The sequence below is a fragment of the Neolamprologus multifasciatus genome, chromosome 11, assembly GCF_963576455.1.
Source record: "Neolamprologus multifasciatus chromosome 11, fNeoMul1.2, whole genome shotgun sequence".
Taxonomy (NCBI): Eukaryota; Metazoa; Chordata; class Actinopteri; order Cichliformes; family Cichlidae; genus Neolamprologus; species Neolamprologus multifasciatus.
The window spans coordinates 6,758,765-6,777,851 of record NC_140449.1 but is presented as its reverse complement, the minus strand read 5'-3'; the positions used below and the strand labels follow the sequence as shown (position 1 = coordinate 6,777,851).

The following is a 19,087-nucleotide window of genomic DNA, read 5'->3' as shown; positions in this document are numbered from 1 at the left end:
TTTTTTTTCTTTTCATTTTCTTTTTTTGGTATGAGAAAGATGTTATTCTTGATTCTATACACAGCCAAAACAGGGCTAGCCAGATCTTCCTGTTATTTATGTGAGAGTCCTCCTCATGCCAAAGTTAAGCTTTCCCATTCCCTTTCTCCATGTGTTTCCAAGAAATTTCGTAATGGCCTTTGTTTAAAAACATGCTGACATTTTTAGTGCAGCAGGCTTTACTCTGTTGTACAATTAAAGCCATCTTCTTTAATTCTGACTTTGTGTAAAATCAAATGTTAATTTGACACAGCTAAGCAGCAGTTGCGTTTTTCCTTTTCTTACTCATGTTTATTTACTCTAATGAAAAACGCATTGAAAAAAAAGCAAACCAAGAAACCAGAAGCAAACAAACTGATGCCTCACTGACGCAAAATATGTTTGCTATTCAAAACAATGATGTAAAATGCTTTTGGGGAATAAATTGGCAACACTCTTTACTGTGTTGCCAGCTTGGGAGTGGTGACATTGTGTGCCATTGCATTATAAACCAAGAAAATGATGAAATAATCCATGAATTTGGAGAAATAACCCACTGTTTGGTCGTGCACTGCACTGCTTGAGATTGTTAGGAAACAGCTTATTCATAGCAGGACAACTCAGCATATTCCTTTACTGGAAGTACGATAAGTATCTCTAAAGATCCCAAAGCCCAGAGTGGGTCTCAAGCTCAATGTATGTGCAACCAGACTAAGCAGCCAGATCTTAATTTTGTTCACTGGTTAAATAAAGTAGAGGTGAGCTGGATTGCTGCTGGATTGTTAGCATCTTTGTGGAAACACATAAACATGCAACACAAAAGTGATTTAGTCATCGCTGTTTATATTGCTTCATAAAGTGAGTCAATAAGTAATGTAAGTTTTTTTTGTACGTCAATAAATTTTTATACATATATAAAACTTTTATTGGTTTTAGTTGAAACAACACACGTCACAATCTTGGGACTGCAGGTGTATTTTCATCCAAACTACCACAATTAGGGATGCACCGATGATAGTCGATGCCAGGAAAGCAAAGAAGTTATCGTTTTAAATAAGCGAATACATTTCTGCTGTTTATCACACTATTACACATTCAGTCATACAATTTAATAAAGTTTTGATGGGATACAACACATAGGAATCAGTAACTGCCATTGCTGAATATCAGCCTATCTGCTGGTACTTCAATGGCAGTAAGCAAGGCAAATATTGGCCAGTACAGTCCAGATCAGTGCATCCCTAATTCCATCATAAAGTATCTACTAGTAATTGCTTTGAGGAATTTTGTTTCATGATTTTTCCCTGACACAAGCACAGCTATCTCACTCAGTATGATTTTTCTTAAAAAAGAGAGAGATGGTTCATTGACCACTGACCTGAAGAATTCAAGGAACTCAAAATTAAGAGGCAACTTTCTTTAACTTGACCAGTGCTATTTACTGCTTGGCTGCCTCCATTTTTAGCATGTCCTGTTTTTGTTGTCAAACAGTGAAGACTATTTCTCGTGACACTTAGAAGACTTGGAATCACATTCAGAAAAAGCTGATAGTCTTTTGCATCTCTGTCAGATTGATTGCACAATAATAGCCTTTGTAACTGCTTGGTTTTGTCCTTGTAGTCAATATAATATTAAATCTGTAAGAAAGTATCGGTAAGAAATGTGACTTGAAGCTCTGTCATACATCATTGTGGATATAAATCTAAGGAGAATTGTCTTAAGGGGAATATTTTTCTATTGCTTTGTTGGGTTTAGTTACAAATATTTTCATTTTTAAAGAATGTTTTATGAGAGGTATTTTTTAAATTTATTTTTACAGCAAAGTCTGGCTCTAAATTTGCCACCCATGCAGCTTTAAAAATTGAAAGTGTAGCTCAGTGCAGCCCTTTATGGGAAGGTTGAAGTTTCAAGGCCAGATGTCCCAGAAGAAACACATTTCAAGGGAAGTCAATTACAGCTAATTATATAGACTGCGGCAAAAAGATTTGTAACACATGAGCTTGAGCTGCCTAGAACTAATGGTAAATATCATAGTATGCAGGTGGCTACTGCTCATGCGATCAGGTTTCTAGTTCAGTGGAAATTTAAACTTTGTCTTTATGCTTCGTACACAGCTTAAGGTCATGTACCAGTACCGGTACTGGTGTAATGCTTATGGTCTCAAAACAAGTATTTGTTACAGATGTTTTCTAAAAGCTTCCAGTGAAGAAAAGATTTTTGGGGAATTGCAAATGACATTTGGACAAATTATTCAGTGGTATGTACACCCAAGAGACATAATTTGGAGTAAAGCCAGACTTACAGCAGAAATCCTTCTAGTATGTGGAATTTAAATGAGCCACTGCAGTTTTCTCCTATACTGGCGGGAGGCAGGAGGCTGACTACTGTGTTCTTAAGCCAAGAAAATGAAGCCCGCTTCCTTTTCATGTTTTACATTTATATTGCTTAAAAATAATAATAATAGTTGTTGTTGTTATTATTGTACTTTCCTTTGTTTTATCTTTATTACAACGTAAACATCAGTAGACTGACAGCAACACTGGTCTCACAGAAATAAGTGTTTAATCCTTTAGCAAATACTCTAGATCTCATGTTAATTCACATCTTAGACCTTGGCTAGGTTGTAGCAGGCTTGCAGGGACTTTGACATAGGCCATAACCATTCTCACTGAAACTCTTATGTAATTTGGGCAATGGTCCACAGGATTTTTGAAAAGAAATGAATAAAGTAGATCTGTGTATGGAAATTATGATATTTTAACTGTAGTCCAGTAGAGACAGAAACATTAGGGTGGGCCTCGTGCGGCCAAAGTGTGGAAATGATAAATGATATCATTAATATGGTTTGTTTTCATAATTACTGTTAAAGCCTGAGTCCCGGCCTGTAAAAACATCCGCACATCTTTTGAAGTTCATTAAGGCCGGTGTAATTTGACCGGAATTATTTGGACCTTTTTAATGTTCGTGTTTCCCCTTGAGAGGAACTGGGTAATATTAGGGATGTTCAGATTGCTCAATAGGACCCATCTGCAAAGCACTAAGAGCAGCTCACAATTATAGTTTCCAGCAAATGTGGAAATTTTGGCGTTTAGCAGCAGTTGGAGATTACAGCTCCTGCTGACAGTGTAATTGCTTAAAATAAGCTGTAATGAGGACTTGTAGAGCAGAAAGTATGGTAATAGAAAAAATGTTGTCAACTTGTTTTTGACATTCATTTTACAAACTAGAGGTCGTTTACAAACAAAATACATTTAGTTTTATATATATATGTTATTGTCCACTGCAATCACATCTTGAAGTTTGCATAGAAATCCACTTCCTTTCTTTAGTACGTGTCTTTATTTTTAGATTATTACCATCTTTGTTTAGTTTACATTAATTTTAGCGAGTTCTACTTATCTCAGTTTTTTTTAAATTTCAGTTTAAGTGCAAAAGTTGAAATGGTTGTACTTGGTATGAGTTTAATTATTAGAGTGGACTTTTTCAAGTGAAATTACACTAAACTGTGTTTTACCAAAAAGCTCAAAAGATGTGACAAGAGATTGTCTTGGGCATAAAGAGGTATTTTTGAAAGTCAGTTTTACTTTCTTTGTTCTTGAACAAAGATCCACTTAGTGTGGCCTAATGAGTTAGTTTATATGAGTGAACTGATTGATGGTAGCCCATTCCAGATTAAAACTAATGTAAAAATGTCAAGAGGTGCAAAGTGGAATACAGTGATCATAGTATCTATCCCTCTATATACAGTGTGGATAGGGACAGATTAGTGTCTTATGTCATGTTTGTTTAAAAGAAATAGAGTAGAAGGAACTAATAGTGGATTACTGTTCCAGGACATTTTCTCTGTGCTTGTCATTAGGTAGTGTTGTCAGTCTAAGGACTTCAGCTCTTATATGGTGGATTGGAATGGGTTTTGTCTGATGGAGAGCATTTAGTTCATTTTACTTTTGATAATGACCACAAGTTCAGTAGGAGGTATCATTTAATGTGCACTTTTTGTTTTTGTTTGTATATTTTTAAGTAATATTTTTAACATTGACTTAATGTTGGAAAATTATAAGTATAAATAGAATTTCCTTCTTGACAATTTGGTAAACTGCTCCAGATGTTAAAGATGAGGTGTGATCAGCAAAGACAGAGAGGAACTGGCTGGACAGCATTTACAGTGGATCATAATATTCTCAGACACTCTTTATTTTTTATGAGACAAAGATAAGGGCTTGGGTTTACTGAGGAGAGCCTTTCTGGTTTTGGCTGAGCTCACTGCTTGATCTGGGAGTTTTATGGCTGCTGAGTGCATTTGCCACTGATGTGGAGGTTCTGATTGATGCATTGCCTCAAGATGATTTGGGGAGGTGCCTCTGAGACTTGTTGGTTTGGCATATGGTCCAACTAGGCCCTTTTTTCTGTTAAATTCCTTCCAAACTATTTTTAGGGGTTACACAACCAAACCTCTTTTCTCCTAAATAATGGGTAATACATGTGAATAAGGAAACCCCTTTTTAAAGACTTCTTAAATCCCCAAGTTGGTATTTCATAATCTAAATCTGATATCTACTCAGCTAAGGCATGCTACTTTGAGTTTTGAATATTTAAGAGACAGACATAGATGTGATACCTGATCTTTGAGTGTGAAAATAGGTTTTAAAGTAGTGTGACCTGTAGAGGAGTTTTGCTTTCCGTGTGTGTGGTCTTGCCACCCAGGGGTTGAATGCACAAAACTCTTAAGTAGAAAATTTGGGATGTATAGTCTGTTACAACTTCTTAATTCTGCTGTGGCACAGCCAGGACCAGCCCAATCCTGGGCTTCAGATCCATGGAGCATACTGAGTGCCAAACCAAAGGCTCAGATGAGCTCCACTCCCCAGTGAATGGAGCCCTGGACCACGATTTGAAAGAGCACAAACTAAGAAGAAAATATCTTAATTCCATTCTACGGTCTCAGGACATCCAGCCAGCCAACAAATTTAGCATCTGAGTTGAACAGGACTTTCCTCCATTAAGAAGAAGCATCAAGTCTCCACCAGAGAGCACTGGATCAGGTGCTTGAAGAAAACCTGCATCTTTATCTTGGCTTGCCTTGGCTTCTCCACGGCTTCCAGCACCACCTTGCACTTCATCCACATCCACTGTTCCATGACATTGCAGCCAACCAGCAAGAAACATTTTAATTATGAAAATCATAAAGACAGAAAAATATAACTGTATCAAAGGAGCAAAACAATTAAATGTAGGTAAATAAACATTAGCTTGCTTTCTTCTAAGTCCCCTCTAGTATATGACTTAATTTGCCTCACTGAAACCTGGTTACAGTAGAGGGAATACACTAGTGTCAATGAATCAACACCTTTAGGATTTTTATCTGATTTAATACTCAGTTCAGCATTAAAATCAATCTAATGGGTGATTTTAATATTCATCTGGATGTTGAAAATGACAGACCTTACACTGTATTTTATTTAATATTAGGCTAGGTAGCATTTATCAAAATGCAAAAGGAGTATTTAATGAACTGTTTCCTTCTCTGTTTACATGTAAATGCAAAGTACAAGTTTGTCATGGACAGTGTTGGGCAAGTTACTTTGAAAAAGTAATTAATTATAGTTACAGGTACTTCTTCAAAAAAGTAACTGAGTTAGTAACTGAGTTACAATATTCTAAAAGTAATTAATTACTTGAAAAGTAACTATTGCGTTACTTAAAAAAAAAAAAAGTTTAACCCTCTGGGGTCCAGGGTATAATTGGCCATTTTTAACTACTTTTGATTTTCCCTCCACATTTTACCTTTAAAAACTATTTACTTTGCGTTGTTTGGTATCATCCTTTTCAGCACAATCTCACACATTTACAGTTATGTTTTCATTTTGACAGACTGTATTAACACAATTGATCTAAAATCAGACAAAAAACATAAAATCAGAGTAGAAAAAGTTATATTTTTTACTGTAACAACCACAAACATGTTTAATGAATCATATTTCATAACCTTAAATGCAAATATAAATTGTCAATTTTAAAATCCTATGCACAAGTTTTGCAAACAACGAAGTTATTTGCATCCATTTACCTTTTACCTTGATTTTTTTGAATAACCATTTTAAACCATTTACAGAACAATCAGCTGTTCTGCATTCAATAAGATGCAGCACAAATTATTTGTGCCACTCCAAAAAAATAATCACAGCCTGATCCCTGCAGGTCTGACAGCAGCAGGTGTATCACTCCTGTTTCTACCTGGAGACAGCAGTTGCCTCATTGTTCTGACACACAACACAAAACTATCCACAACACTACACACTAACCACACAAGACAACACATTAATTACACACCCCAAACACGCTAAACGTTACATCTCAAAACTCGCTCTCTTTCTCTTTTTCTGCTGTCTTTCTCTCTCTCGCTCTTTCTCTCTCTCTCTCTCTCTCTTTCTCCGTCACTCCTAAAACTTCCCCTTTTTTTTGTTTTTTTACTCATAAGCAGAGAGTGCTCGCTGCGCTGTCCTTAGACAGTAAAAGTGACTATTGAGGAAAAAAACGCTGCGTATATAATGTTTATCATGACTCTGGTTTTACGTGGCCTATCAACACAATTTAAAAACTGGTATATATCACCTTGTTGCTTTGTCTTTAAGTGGTCATGTGACTGGCTTACCACGACTACTTTATTCTTCCTCAGTCAAACAGCAGCACTCATGCGATTGTTTTGCCCCCTTAGCTCCAGGTGTTGTGCTAGAAAGTGATCGTGATTACCGTCCACGGAAACATCCTGTTTCTGATAGTTCAGGTTGTTCTAAAAGTGCCCTAAAAAGCCTCCAGTTTATCCAAAACTGCAGCAAGAGTAGTTATGCTGCTATTGGCTCAGACTGCTGCGTGACTTCATGTGATACAGTGTCATGTAATGAGCAATTCTTCTCTACTCACCTGTTTTCACTCCCTGTGTGTTTATACACCACTGCAGCATGCCATAAAATCGTTGTCTTCTCTCTACCTACACTCACTGTTTTTTCTTTTCTCTTTCTTCTTTTCTCCCTCTCCTCCCTTCCATACACAACTGGTTGGTGATGAAGGGAATGAGGGGAAAGCCCCTCCCCGAACCTGGTTTTGTTTCCTGTTAAGGGGAGTTTTTCTTTTCCACTGTTGCTAAGTGCTTGTTTATAAGGGGTTGCTTGATTGTTAGGATTTTTTTTCCCAGAATACTGTAGAGTTTTTACCTTACCATAAAAAGTGCCTTGAGGCAATGGTGGTGATTTAGCCTTATATCCATAAACCTGATTTGAACTGAACTAAGCAGCAGTCTGTTGTAATTATACAGGGTGGGCCATTTATATCGATACACCGTAATAACTAGGGATGGGTACCGGTATCCGGTGCCATGATGGCACCGGTTCTGACATAAACGGTAGTAACCAGACCGAAAAGCAGCGCACATTTCGGTGCTTTATTTCGGTGCTTTTTTTCCTGAGCTGTGATACACTTTCTTCTTCCTTACATTTGTATTGGCGGTTGGCAAACAACTGAAAGGTGCATTACCGCCACCAACTGGTATGGAATGATACACTTTAGATTCTAGCCAATCATTTTAAGTTTCCGAGAATAGTAGGCGGGTCCAGGTACGTACGTTCTTTTAGAGCAGAGCTACAGATTAAAAATGTCCAAGGCGAAGCGGTCAAAAGTCTGGCTGTACTTCACAGCAAAAGATGCAAACTCAGCAGCTGCAACAAGTGCTTTAAGCTGATACTGTGATACTGTCAAAGAAGGTAACACCTCAAATCTGATGAAACACCTGGCGACGCATAGTGTTTTTTTTTTTAAAGCCGAGAAATGCGCCGTATTTGATAGCTTGCTGCGAGACCTCACACCGAGCACATCTACTGCTTGTGGGTTGCCTGTTATCGGACCCGGAATTAGCAACATCCCCCAAAAACCCGAAGAGGAGAGTCCTGGCCCCTAGCCCTGCCAGTGTAGCAGAAATGATGACGGATGATGATGGCAGCAGCAGCCGTTCTTCTCTGCGTGAGTAGCTTAATGTTGTTCGTGTGTAATTTACGTTGAGTAGGCTAACCACGTTATTACATTAATGCATGTAAGGTGAACAGCAAACACCATCATAGCTACATGCAGCTGTCTTCTTGTTTGATGGCAGATACTCCCTTCACCCTGGCCAAAAAGGCTAAAATGACCAAAGAAAAAGTGGAAAACACTTAAACATGAGAGGTTTTTGGACAAAGTTTGTGTTTTTTTCCATTGTTTAAGCACTGCTTCCAGCCAAGAATGATACCATATATGCCCCATAGCTGCAGAAAAGGCTAACATTGTTATCTTTTTACAAAAAAACAGCTGAACACGAGAGGTTTTTGGACCACTTTTGTGTTTTCCATTCTTTAAGCACCGGTTTGAGCACCGTTTAAGCACCGGCACCGTTTCAAAAGTACCGGTTTGGCACCGGTATCGGATAAAACCTAAACGATACCCATCCCTAGTAATAACATGGGAATGGTTGGTGATATTAAAGTCCTGTTTGTGGCACATTAGTATATGTGAGGGGGCAAACTCCTCAAGATGGGTGGTGACCATGGTGGCCATTTAGAAGTCGGCCATCTTGGATACAACTTTTGTTTTTTCAATAGGAAGAGGGCCATGTGACACATCAAACGTATTGGTAATTTCACAAGAAAAACAATGGTGTGCTTGGTTTCAACGTAACTTTATTCTTTCATGAGTTATTTACAAGTTTCTGACCACCTATAAAATGTGTTCAATGTGCTGCCCATTGTGTTGGATTGTCAATGCAACCCTCTTCTCCCACTCTTCACACACTGATAGCAACACCGCAGGAGAAATGCCAGCACAGGCATCCAGAATCTGTAGTTTCAGGTGCTGCACATCTCGTATCTTCACACCATAGACAATTGCCTTCAGATGACCCCAAAGATAAAAGTCTAAGGGGATCAGATCGGAAGACCTTGGGGGCCATTCAACTGGCCCACGACGACCAATCCACTTTCCAGGAAACTGTTCATCTAGGAATGCTCGGACCTGGCACCCATAATGTGGTGGTGCACCATCTTGCTGGAAAAACTCAGGGAACGTGCCAGCTTCAGTGCATAAGGAGGGAAACACATCATCATGTAGCAATTTCAAATATCCAGTGGCCTTGAGGTTTCCATTGATGAAGAATGGACCCACTATCGTTGTACCCCATATACCACACCAAACCATCACTTTTGTTGTTCCAACAGTCTTGGAGGGATCCATCCGATGTGGGTTAGTGTCAGAACAATAGCGGTGGTTTTGTTTGTTAACTTCACCGTTCACATAAAAGTTTGCCTCATCACTGAACAAAATCTTCTGCGTGAACTGAGGGTCCTGTTCCAATTTTTGTTTTGCCCATTCTGCAAATTCTGTGCGCCGATCTGGGTCATCCTCGTTGAGATGCTGCAGTAGCTGGAGTTTGTAAGGGTGCCATTTGTGAGTAGCTAATATCCACCGAAGGGATGTTCAACTAATGCCACTCTCCAATGACATGTGGAGAGTGCTACTCTGTGGGCTCTTGCTGAATGAAGCTAGGACAGCCACTGATGTTTCTTCATTAGTGACAGTTTTCTTGCGTCCACATTTTGGCAAATCCAACACTGAACCAGTTTCACGAAACTTAGCAAGCAGTTTGCTAACTGTAGCATGGGAGATGGGTGGTCTCGTAGGGTGTCTTGCATTGAAATCTGCTGCAATGACCTGGTTACTGCGTTCACCAGATATCAACACAATTTCGATCCACTCCTCACGTGTCAACCTCTTCGACATGTCAATGGCTGTGAACAAAGAGAAACTTGTAAATAACTCACGAAAGAATAAAGTTACGTTGTAACTTGAAAAAACAAAAGTTGTATCCAAGATGGCCGACCTCTAAATGGCCACCATGGTCACCACCCATCTTGAGGAGTTTGCCCCCTCACATATACTAATGTACCACAAACAGGGCTTTAATATCACCAACCATTCCCATTTTATTACGGTGTATCCATATAAATGGCCCACCCTGTACTTTTTGGGTGGATAGACTGTGAACTTTCTATAAAGTCATTAATAAAAACATTATGACCACTCACAGAAGAAGCAAATACTGCTATCTTGTAACAAGGTGTGATGATGGTTGGTTGATTAGTACAGAGGAGCTTTATGTAGCCATTGTGTACGGTGCTGGAGAAATGGGAAGGGGTAAAAACAGATAAAAAATAAAAATTGATCAACTTTGAGCACGACCAAACTTGTGACTGACTCAGTGATGACTGTGTCAGATCATATCTGAAATGACAAGGCTTGTCAATTGCTTGCCATCAGCTGTGAACAAAGAATTTCCAAACTGCAACCTACTGACAGGGAATTGGGGGATGTGCTGGATCAATTTTGATCCATACCCCCTTCACATCACAACTTACACCACTTAAAGGATCTGCTGATTATATTGAATTCGTAAATAAAACTTAAAACATTTAATCCAATGTAGTTTTTCCTTAAGTGTACATACTGCATGGTCTCTGACAGAATGAAACCTAGTGTGTATGTGGTCATTCAACTCAAATTTCACAAGTCAGAAGATACAAAGGAAAAGTTGAAAGACGTAAAAGGAAACAGCTTGTGGAAGTTTGCAATCAGATAGCACAAACTGGGTAATCTCTGTTCCAATGCCATCCGGAAATCTTGCCTTTGATTCTCTGCTAGCAGGAGCAAATGGCTTTCAGAGATTGCACCGTAAATCCATCTGATCATCAGCTCAGTGGGGCCTTGTCTTCAGGACTGAGGAGACAGAGGACAAAAACACAGAGCTTTGGAGAATCTATTTTCCTCGAATCTAACCCCCTATAGCAGTAACAAAACCCATCCATGACTGTAAATAATAAAAAGATGGAGTAATATTGGCACACTGTTGACTCCTTAGGCAGGTTGGAAGCTGCAGCATGCATTCTGATGAGAGAAAAGGAGAACTACTGAAGGACAGAAGAATAGCCAAGTGCATGTGCTTGGGATTAGTTAAAAAGGATCTCTGTTTGTTTTGTCATTCAAAATGACAGTACATATGACAGTACAGTAATGGCAATCAAGACAAATCGTTAGGCTGTTATGTGAGCTCTGCCTGAAAACTTACATACAATAAATCCGCTTTCTGCAAACTTGTGTTTATTTATTTTTCACTTGTAGTTGAAGATAGATTTAACAATGAAGTATTGATGATTTGTACTAAAAATTTGAAATACTGCAGGAGACACTGGGTCTGTTGACAACAAGTAGAACTACTTGTTCAGAGTTGAGTGTTTTTTTTAATGTATTCTGCATGTTGGCAGGCCAACAGCTGCTGAAGGGTTTGTTTCACGTGCAGCTTTAATGTTTACATATGCTGAAATTTTGTTGTCAGTAGGTCTGTATTTAATGGTGAGCTAAATATGTGTTAGTAATCATACACTGTCTCACTACTAGTCTGTCCCCTTACTCAAGTCTGAAATGGAGAGTGACCCATTGCACTGATCTCTGTTCAGCATTCCAAAGTGATTCAATGCATCTGTAGATGGCAGTGCAGAAGTGTGTCATTCCAGAAAAAGAGACCTTACCCAATGCCACCATTGCTTGTGAGTCAGCCAAAGCTGAATTGCCCATAGCTTTGTCTTTGAGGTCTGTGTTCCTGGTGGGATGAGGTTACTTCTGATCCACAGACAGTCCTCAGACACAGGAAAGCAGTTGGGGGGAAAAATTAAAGCCAGTGGCTTTGTGATTCCAGTGAATCAAGTGGTGATCAATACACACTGGCCAGGATGCTGCTACTCTACAGTTTAATCCCTGCTCTCAGGCCATCCGGGCTAGAGCAATCCCTCAATGCAGCTTGTTATTTGCTGCGTGCTCCCACTGATATTGTAGTTTGGGAAATGATTACCATGCAATTAAGACTAATGTTCACTCCATTAGTACTGTCCTCTTAGAAAAACTCTAGGATGATATTGTATTGCACTTTGGAACTGTGTTTGCTTTATAAGCCTTAAAATGTAGAAAGGACTGTAAGACGTAATTGCAATTTAGAGAAGAAATGTACCCTTTCATTTAGATCTTTAGATCATTATTTTTTGTTGTGTGTCTTTTTGTCTTTATGTAATCTACTAAGATGGGCATTTTTTCACTTTCAGGGAGAAAAAGTAACCCTTGTGTTTGTGTGTATTTCTATATTGCACAAACTGTGCTCTGTTTCAGGATGAGTGTATGCTCAGTTTAGTAGACCCTTACTCAATATTCAAATGATGATTCCGTTAATGACATGGCATTTTAACCACTAAAATCACATATGCAACCTATTTAGTAGAAAACCTTTTCTAATCATGTGTTCAGTTTTTTACTAAGTGAATTCTTTCTGTATAGCTAGCCTCTACCATGGCAGGTTCAGCCCTCTATCATGTGTGGGCAAGAGAAGAGAAATGCAGCATGAATAATGACCCAGCATTACACTTTCCATGGTGTATGTTGCAGATATAGATAAAACTGTGATACTCGGTTATAATTTCCTGACAAAACATATCTTGCACCAATATTGTGATGTGAGGTGGTTAACATGTAACCTTACAGAGACAGAACGCAGTATGAAGTAAAGTAGTTTAAAGTTTAAAGCAAGGTTTGAAAATGAAAATGTACAATAAATTGATGAGCTGTGATAGTTCAAAACCAATCTCAGAATAATCTATTAAAATTATATATCCTCTATTATTCTTATTATAGAATTTTTCCATTTAGCTTTTTTTTATATATATATATCACAAAACAGGTAAACGTTTTTTGGCCAGGGCCAGGAGCTGTACTTTACTTTGCTACGGAAAACAGTAGGAGACCTGAGATCTATGGATAAGGACTAGCTTAGGATTCTAACATGTTTCATTGATGCAATTGAAATTATTTGTCTTTTATGTAAGGCTGACAGTTTTCCATCTCTCAAGCAATGTGATGAATGCTGACACCACCTTAGTTGCTTTTGGACCCCAGTGTATAAAAGCTATGCAAACATAATGCCGGCTGCATTCCGCTTGCGTGCCTAAACCTCCTGCAGTAAGGCTTTGGTATTTCTCAACATTGACGGAAAGTCCTCTCCCATTTTGCTCTGTTTGATTTATTCTATCTTTCTGGTTTCAGAACATTGATGCTCTCCAAGAACACTTAGGCCTCTATAGTTTGTGCCTTCCAGCTGCACCTCACATGTGCAATTAAGTTGTCAGAGTAGCCTGAGCCGCTGCTTGCGTTGTTCTTGGACAACTGGTGCTTACATTGTTTAAGGTGTGCTTATGTTTTGTATAATGAACTTTTATTTGTGTATGAAAAAATCGGAAGGCCCAGAGATTGCATGGTTATGGTTTGACAGTTGGTGTTAAAATCAGGTCTTGACCACTAGTTAGCAGCATTTTTCCAAAATGCTGATATAAAGATAAATAAGATATATAAAGAAATGTATATCTGGATCTTATAGACTAATAATTGTGAAGTAAAAAAGATGTGATTGGCAGTAATTACATAATAAATAATTGGAAAATAACTGGGCACTGCTGATTATTCTGAGTTAGAGCCATTCCTGCGTTTGGGAATTCCCCGTGTGTGTCGTAATTGACTTGTCTAAGATGTGTTTTTTTTTTGTTTTGTTTTTTTCACATGCCTGTGTGTGAGTGCGTATGTCAGGGATCTGTGTGGAGTGTTTTATTGTAGCTAACACATTGCAGTTATTAGCATTAGGGGGTAGCTGTGCCAGCGTAAGCAGAATGCCTCACATGCTCAGCCTGGGCTTGTGGTTAGCTGATGGAGACATCTGAAGGACCAGAGCCTCTCAGATCTAAATCAGGAACAATTTCTCCCTCTTTCCGATTCTCCCTCGATGTGTCTTTCTCTTTTGATATTCCTGCCTCCACTTTACTGTTGTCACAGTCCTGTTTTTCTTCTTTTTTTTGCCGTGGCTTCTGGCTCTTTAATCTTTGATTCTCTCACTCTTTGCTTCGGTTGACTTTCTGTATTCTTCTATTTCCTTTCATGTTTTCTTCTTTTCCCTAACACTTGTTACTTGTGAACACTGAAGTTGAGGTCACTAGTAGGAGCACAAAGAATTCACAGAGTGATTTTTTTTGAATGTGCAGTGGTTTGTTGTAATTATTTATCCAGGCTCCAAATTCCATCATGGCACCTATATTAGTTCAAGCCTGTTTGAATTCCTTGTTCCTGGATGTTAATCAAGTCTCAGAATTGGAGTTACTCAGACTCAGAGTCTTTTGTTTAAATAAAAAAATGTGCTAAACATTGTTTGCGAGGATAAAAGAGGACTGACCTCAGCACCCCTATTACTTTTGCAGACCTGCTTACTACTGTGGAGAAATGACTGCAAAAAGCGATTTTGTAACAAAGAATCCAGTTTTCTGCATGAATACACAGAGCTTTGAGATTTATTAGATTAATGTAGAATTATGGACAGTTAAACTGGAACAACATCGGCTACTGTACCGTAAATACAAGATTGGTTTCTGCTGGTTTTACTTAAGACAAATAAAATGCACTGGACTTTGAACTATTACCTGAAAGTGCAACAGAACAAGAGTAGAGCCAAAATCACCTAAATGTCAAATGTTTGAGGAGGGCACTTAATTTTTGGCCTTTGACTTTTACATTTTACTTTTACCATTTACACTTTAAGTTTATCTTGTTGTATGTTTACTGGAACTGGGTTAAAGAGCTATACTGAAACTGCAGCCAGAGGTGATCTGTCTGGTGAGAACAGCACAAGGACAATGCCTGAACAAATTAAATACTCAGAAGTCAGAAGACCTCTTGTAGCTCCCTATGGGTCTGCTCTGTAACTGGGATCCCCGTTTGTCTTTGTTATTGTAAGTATGTTGGAGGCAGATAATAAACATAGACAGTTTGACTTGGGTAGAGCAGAGGCACTCTTGGCAGAGACCTCCAACATGACATCACCGGTGTCGTTGTGATTCCTCCCCCTTCAGAGTGAAATACTTTTGTAATTATGCATTCTTCTTTTGGCACATGCTTGGGAATCTTTTCTATGTCCTTGCTCCCCCTCCTTAATGAATACTTTATATTTTGGAGCTTCTGAAGGAAAGAAGGTGTTTGCTTTGTAGCAGTTTTGCTGGGATGGAATGTGCCTAGTAACACTTCAGGTATTACAGACCTATCACAGCTCCCCTTACACTTTAATAATCCAGTAATTCCCACGAGTATGTTTTTCTCTGCAGTGGTTATAGTAACAGCAAACTTGGTAAGTTGTGCTTTTTCAGACTGCTGAAAAAGTTTAATTCTCAGATCTTATTCTGCCTCGTGCTTTATTGGTGCAGGAAATTTCATCTTATTGGCTACAGAACCTTGTGTAGAGACTGTAATATTTAATTTGTGCAGTTAATCCACAGTAAATGGAGGTTTGTTTTTGTGTAGTGGATTCAGTTACTGAAACAGAGGAGGGGGAAATAGACCACATTTTTGTGATATGCTACTTTCATTGAGATAATTATTCAGAATGTCACACAATGTGATATTCATCTGGGTTACTTTCAGGCTCTAATCCCCCCAATCTTCTATGGATTCCAGCTGCATGGCTCTAGTCCTTAAGTATTGGTCTGTATAGTATTTTATATTGTGTGTGCATGCACATTTGTGTTTTTTATGCACATATTTCTCTTTAAATATGCCTATGATGTCTGTGTATACAATACGTAGCATAATTATTATAATATTAATACCCAACAGTTATTTGTGATGGAGACTGTGTGAAATTCTGTCCTCACTACTCCAGCTTCTGTAGTTCTCTTCTGTTTGAGGAGAAAATGAACCCCCTGTCTTTAATCATGGTAAAATAGCTTTCTTCATTTGTTACCGTTTCATTAAAAAGCCATTAGCAGCTAATTTTTAGCCGAGCTGATGGATGCGTTCGAAGCCAAGAGACGTTAAAGAAAAGGTAATCTGAGTCAACTGTGATGTTCTCTGTTCTTTTCAGCAAAAATTCCGGTGGGGTTGTCATCAATGGTTCAAACAGCTTAAGTGTAAAAGAAGTGGCTGCATACCATTTGACATTACTGGAACCATCCCAAACTGTGACATTATGTTTAAAACAGTGAGCCCCTTTTCATGTTTTTATTTCTCTCGGTGCCAGCTGGAAACCATTCTTATGAGAACCAGGGTCAACACTGTTAAAACAAGCTTCAGACTAGCTAATTATAGATGGGATGAGAAGCTCTAGAAGAAGTGGAAGGATGGAGACAATGTCAGATATAGGTAAAGAAGATGAAACATGAACAAAAGTGAAATGAATACTGTGATGGCAAAGAAGGCTTTTGATGAGGCAAGATGGTGAGAGAGGGGGGAGATGAGACCTAGGAGCACTAAAAAAACAGAAGCACATTTTTAGGACAAAAGAATATGTGTATCTCTTTAGTAGTGTTTTTTTCCCCACTATTGTTCTGGAAAAACAGCCTGGAATGTCCCACATTCTCATTATATCCATTGAGTATCATATGATTCACTGGTTACTTGGAGGTGTGAATGCTAGGCCTTAACATGTCGGGCAGAGGTTCTGTGTGTGTCTGTGTTTATGTGAGTACGTGAGTGATTTACAGGAGAAGGGGTTCTGTGTGAGATAAGGAGCCTATTGGGTTTCCTTCATTTATTTTCTCACTCTGTAGGCGTTCGCCCTCCCCTGCCGTGCCTCCAGTATCCAGGCCTGCTGCTTTGATGTCAGCATGAGTTCACCAGCAACCTGCAGAGGAAAAACAACAAAAACAGAGTGTGTTTATCTAGCAATGGTCTGCATGCTCCCATTAATGTGCTGAAACTGTGTGAAATTGACCAGTTTTAAAAATGTTTTGGTTTCAAAGATCAGGCGGTTGCAGAGAAGCGAGGTAGTCGGCCGCTGGTCCTTGCCAATTTTTTTTTCTCCTTGTGTTAAACTGAAATTGGAAAATACTTAGCAATTTCTGAAAAGAAAAAAATATAGTGCTTGTTTTTTTGTCTAATATTTATTAAGAAATGTGAATGGGCAACAAAAACTCTGGTAATTTGCCTACTTTTCAGCCAGTCCAGGTCAGAGGAAGCCTCAAATCACAAGAAACTGTAGCAAGGGTGTTATTATACTCCTGCAAATACTTATAAAGTATTTGCGGGAGTATAATGAGTATATTAATTTGAGCAGACTAAAAAAATGAACGACTGTATTAAGCTTAGAACATGAACAAATACTTTGAAATATCTATTTATAATAAAACATACCTGCGTAATACGAAATGTCTTAAGACATATTTGTATTTTTTGAAGCTTTACTAGTTTACATATATGTCATTGTCACTAGCAGATATGATGTTACTGGTTTCTAGTGTCTGTGAGTTATAGCCAGATTATTTGTACAAGGAACTTGTGAGTTTCTTATCTACAGAGGTGCTGTTCCTAATAGCTGGAGGTGGTGGTGGTATTCAGCTAATGCGCTGAGCAGCTCATATGGGTTGACCCTCCAGACAGACTCAGCACACCGCCTCCTGCTCCCTGACTGAGTCAGACGATTACAGGAGGACAGGGGTCACGTCTGGCCTTCCTGTGCCCTAACCCTCTATGGGTGCCCACTTACCCTCTGAGTAGGGGGTCCCCCTCACCTGTCAGTCACACCACCAGCTTCATGTTTCTGTCCCTTTGTTCTGGTCTCATTATCATCAAGTCTCTTTCACTCTAGACGTCCCTCAGCTTTTCTTGGTTTTGCTGTCTCTCTTTTTTTTTTTCCACTGTTTTTTCTCCCGCTTATCAATTGGTTTCATGTCTCTCTTTTCCTTTTTAACTACCATCATATTTGGTTAACAGCTGAGGTGACATGCCTGCAGGGGAAGCAGCCCTACTTTTTCCGGTCCTCGTGTGTATCTTTCCTTCTCCTTTTCTCCATCCTTCTTAGGCTCCCTCCCTGTGCTGTGCCCTGCTGTGGAATTGGAGAGATCGATTTACTTGGCAGCAGCTGAGGGCAGGCTTCATTTGTCCCAGGGCTTCCTTCTGAAAAGGCATTTTTCACCTCTGGAGAATTGCTCACTGCCCATGGTGACATTGAGCGCTTAATTGCGCTACTTCCAAATTTGGCAGTCTTGTTCTTCATAGTGGCAGTTCAAGTTGTTGAACTCGATGTACTCTTGGCTTGCTGGGCTATGCATTCCTTTAGGTATAGATATGAGACTAAAGGGGGAAGGAGACTGTTTCTTACTCTAATGTGCTCAAGCAGGGTATTGTGATGTAAACTAAAGATTGGAGTGTGTATCTTAAACCTTCCTAATCAAATAACAATCCCTTTTCTATTGTAGCATGTTTAAATATTATAGGTGCAACTTTTCAATGTGATGACAAATCTACAAAAGAAATGAGTAATGACCAGCAAATTTACACCTTATTATTCACAGATCTTTATTCGTTGTAACCTTGATGAAGTATTTATTATTTCTCCCTCTCTGTTTACCAATTCCCACCACTCTCTGATGAGGAAAAAACTGATTGTACAGTGGAGCTCTATTGGATAGGGCTTTAGTGAAGTAACATGTAAATATTTCTGCCAGAGCCTCTCTCATCTCTTTTGAGTATTGAGTGTTTACTGCACTGGGGGATACTTCTGTCAGTGTGTCTGCAACTCAGATAATGCAAAGTATGTTTAAAACCAAATCATCATTACTCAACTACAACGAAAGTTTCACTGTCATTAAATAGTGTTAGAACCAGGGATTGTCTGTTACATATGTAAGCTGCATGAATGTATTAAAATTTGCAACACGCGACCTGCCTGCAAAGGCTGTCTGTCAGTTTAAACTGGATCGGTTCTGTATTTATAAATAAAGTGTGTGTGTGGAGTAGCCAAATATATTTGGTTTTGACACCTTCAGTGCTTACATGTGTCAGGATAAGGGGTGACTCCTGAGACGCTTTAATGCTAAACACATGTGATCTCCCTTTTCTTGTCCAAATTGTCTGACTAACCTACCACCCAGGCTGATTGTGCAAAGGTTACAGTGCTGCAGTAACCTCTAATCAACGCCAC

At 38.9% G+C, this 19,087-nt stretch overlaps 1 protein-coding gene and 1 long non-coding RNA gene across 6 annotated transcripts in view; both read left to right on the top strand.

The window, feature by feature from the left end:
- The window catches only part of vps13b (vacuolar protein sorting 13 homolog B), a 317,427-nt gene that overhangs the window by 2,812 nt on the left and 295,528 nt on the right, over positions 1 to 19,087 (top strand). The gene's annotated exons all lie outside the window — the stretch shown is intronic.
- LOC146507696 (uncharacterized) lies at positions 2 to 9,655 on the top strand. Its single transcript, XR_014876989.1, has 2 exons — positions 2 to 968; positions 1,047 to 9,655. It is a non-coding gene; the product is annotated as an uncharacterized LOC146507696 (long non-coding RNA).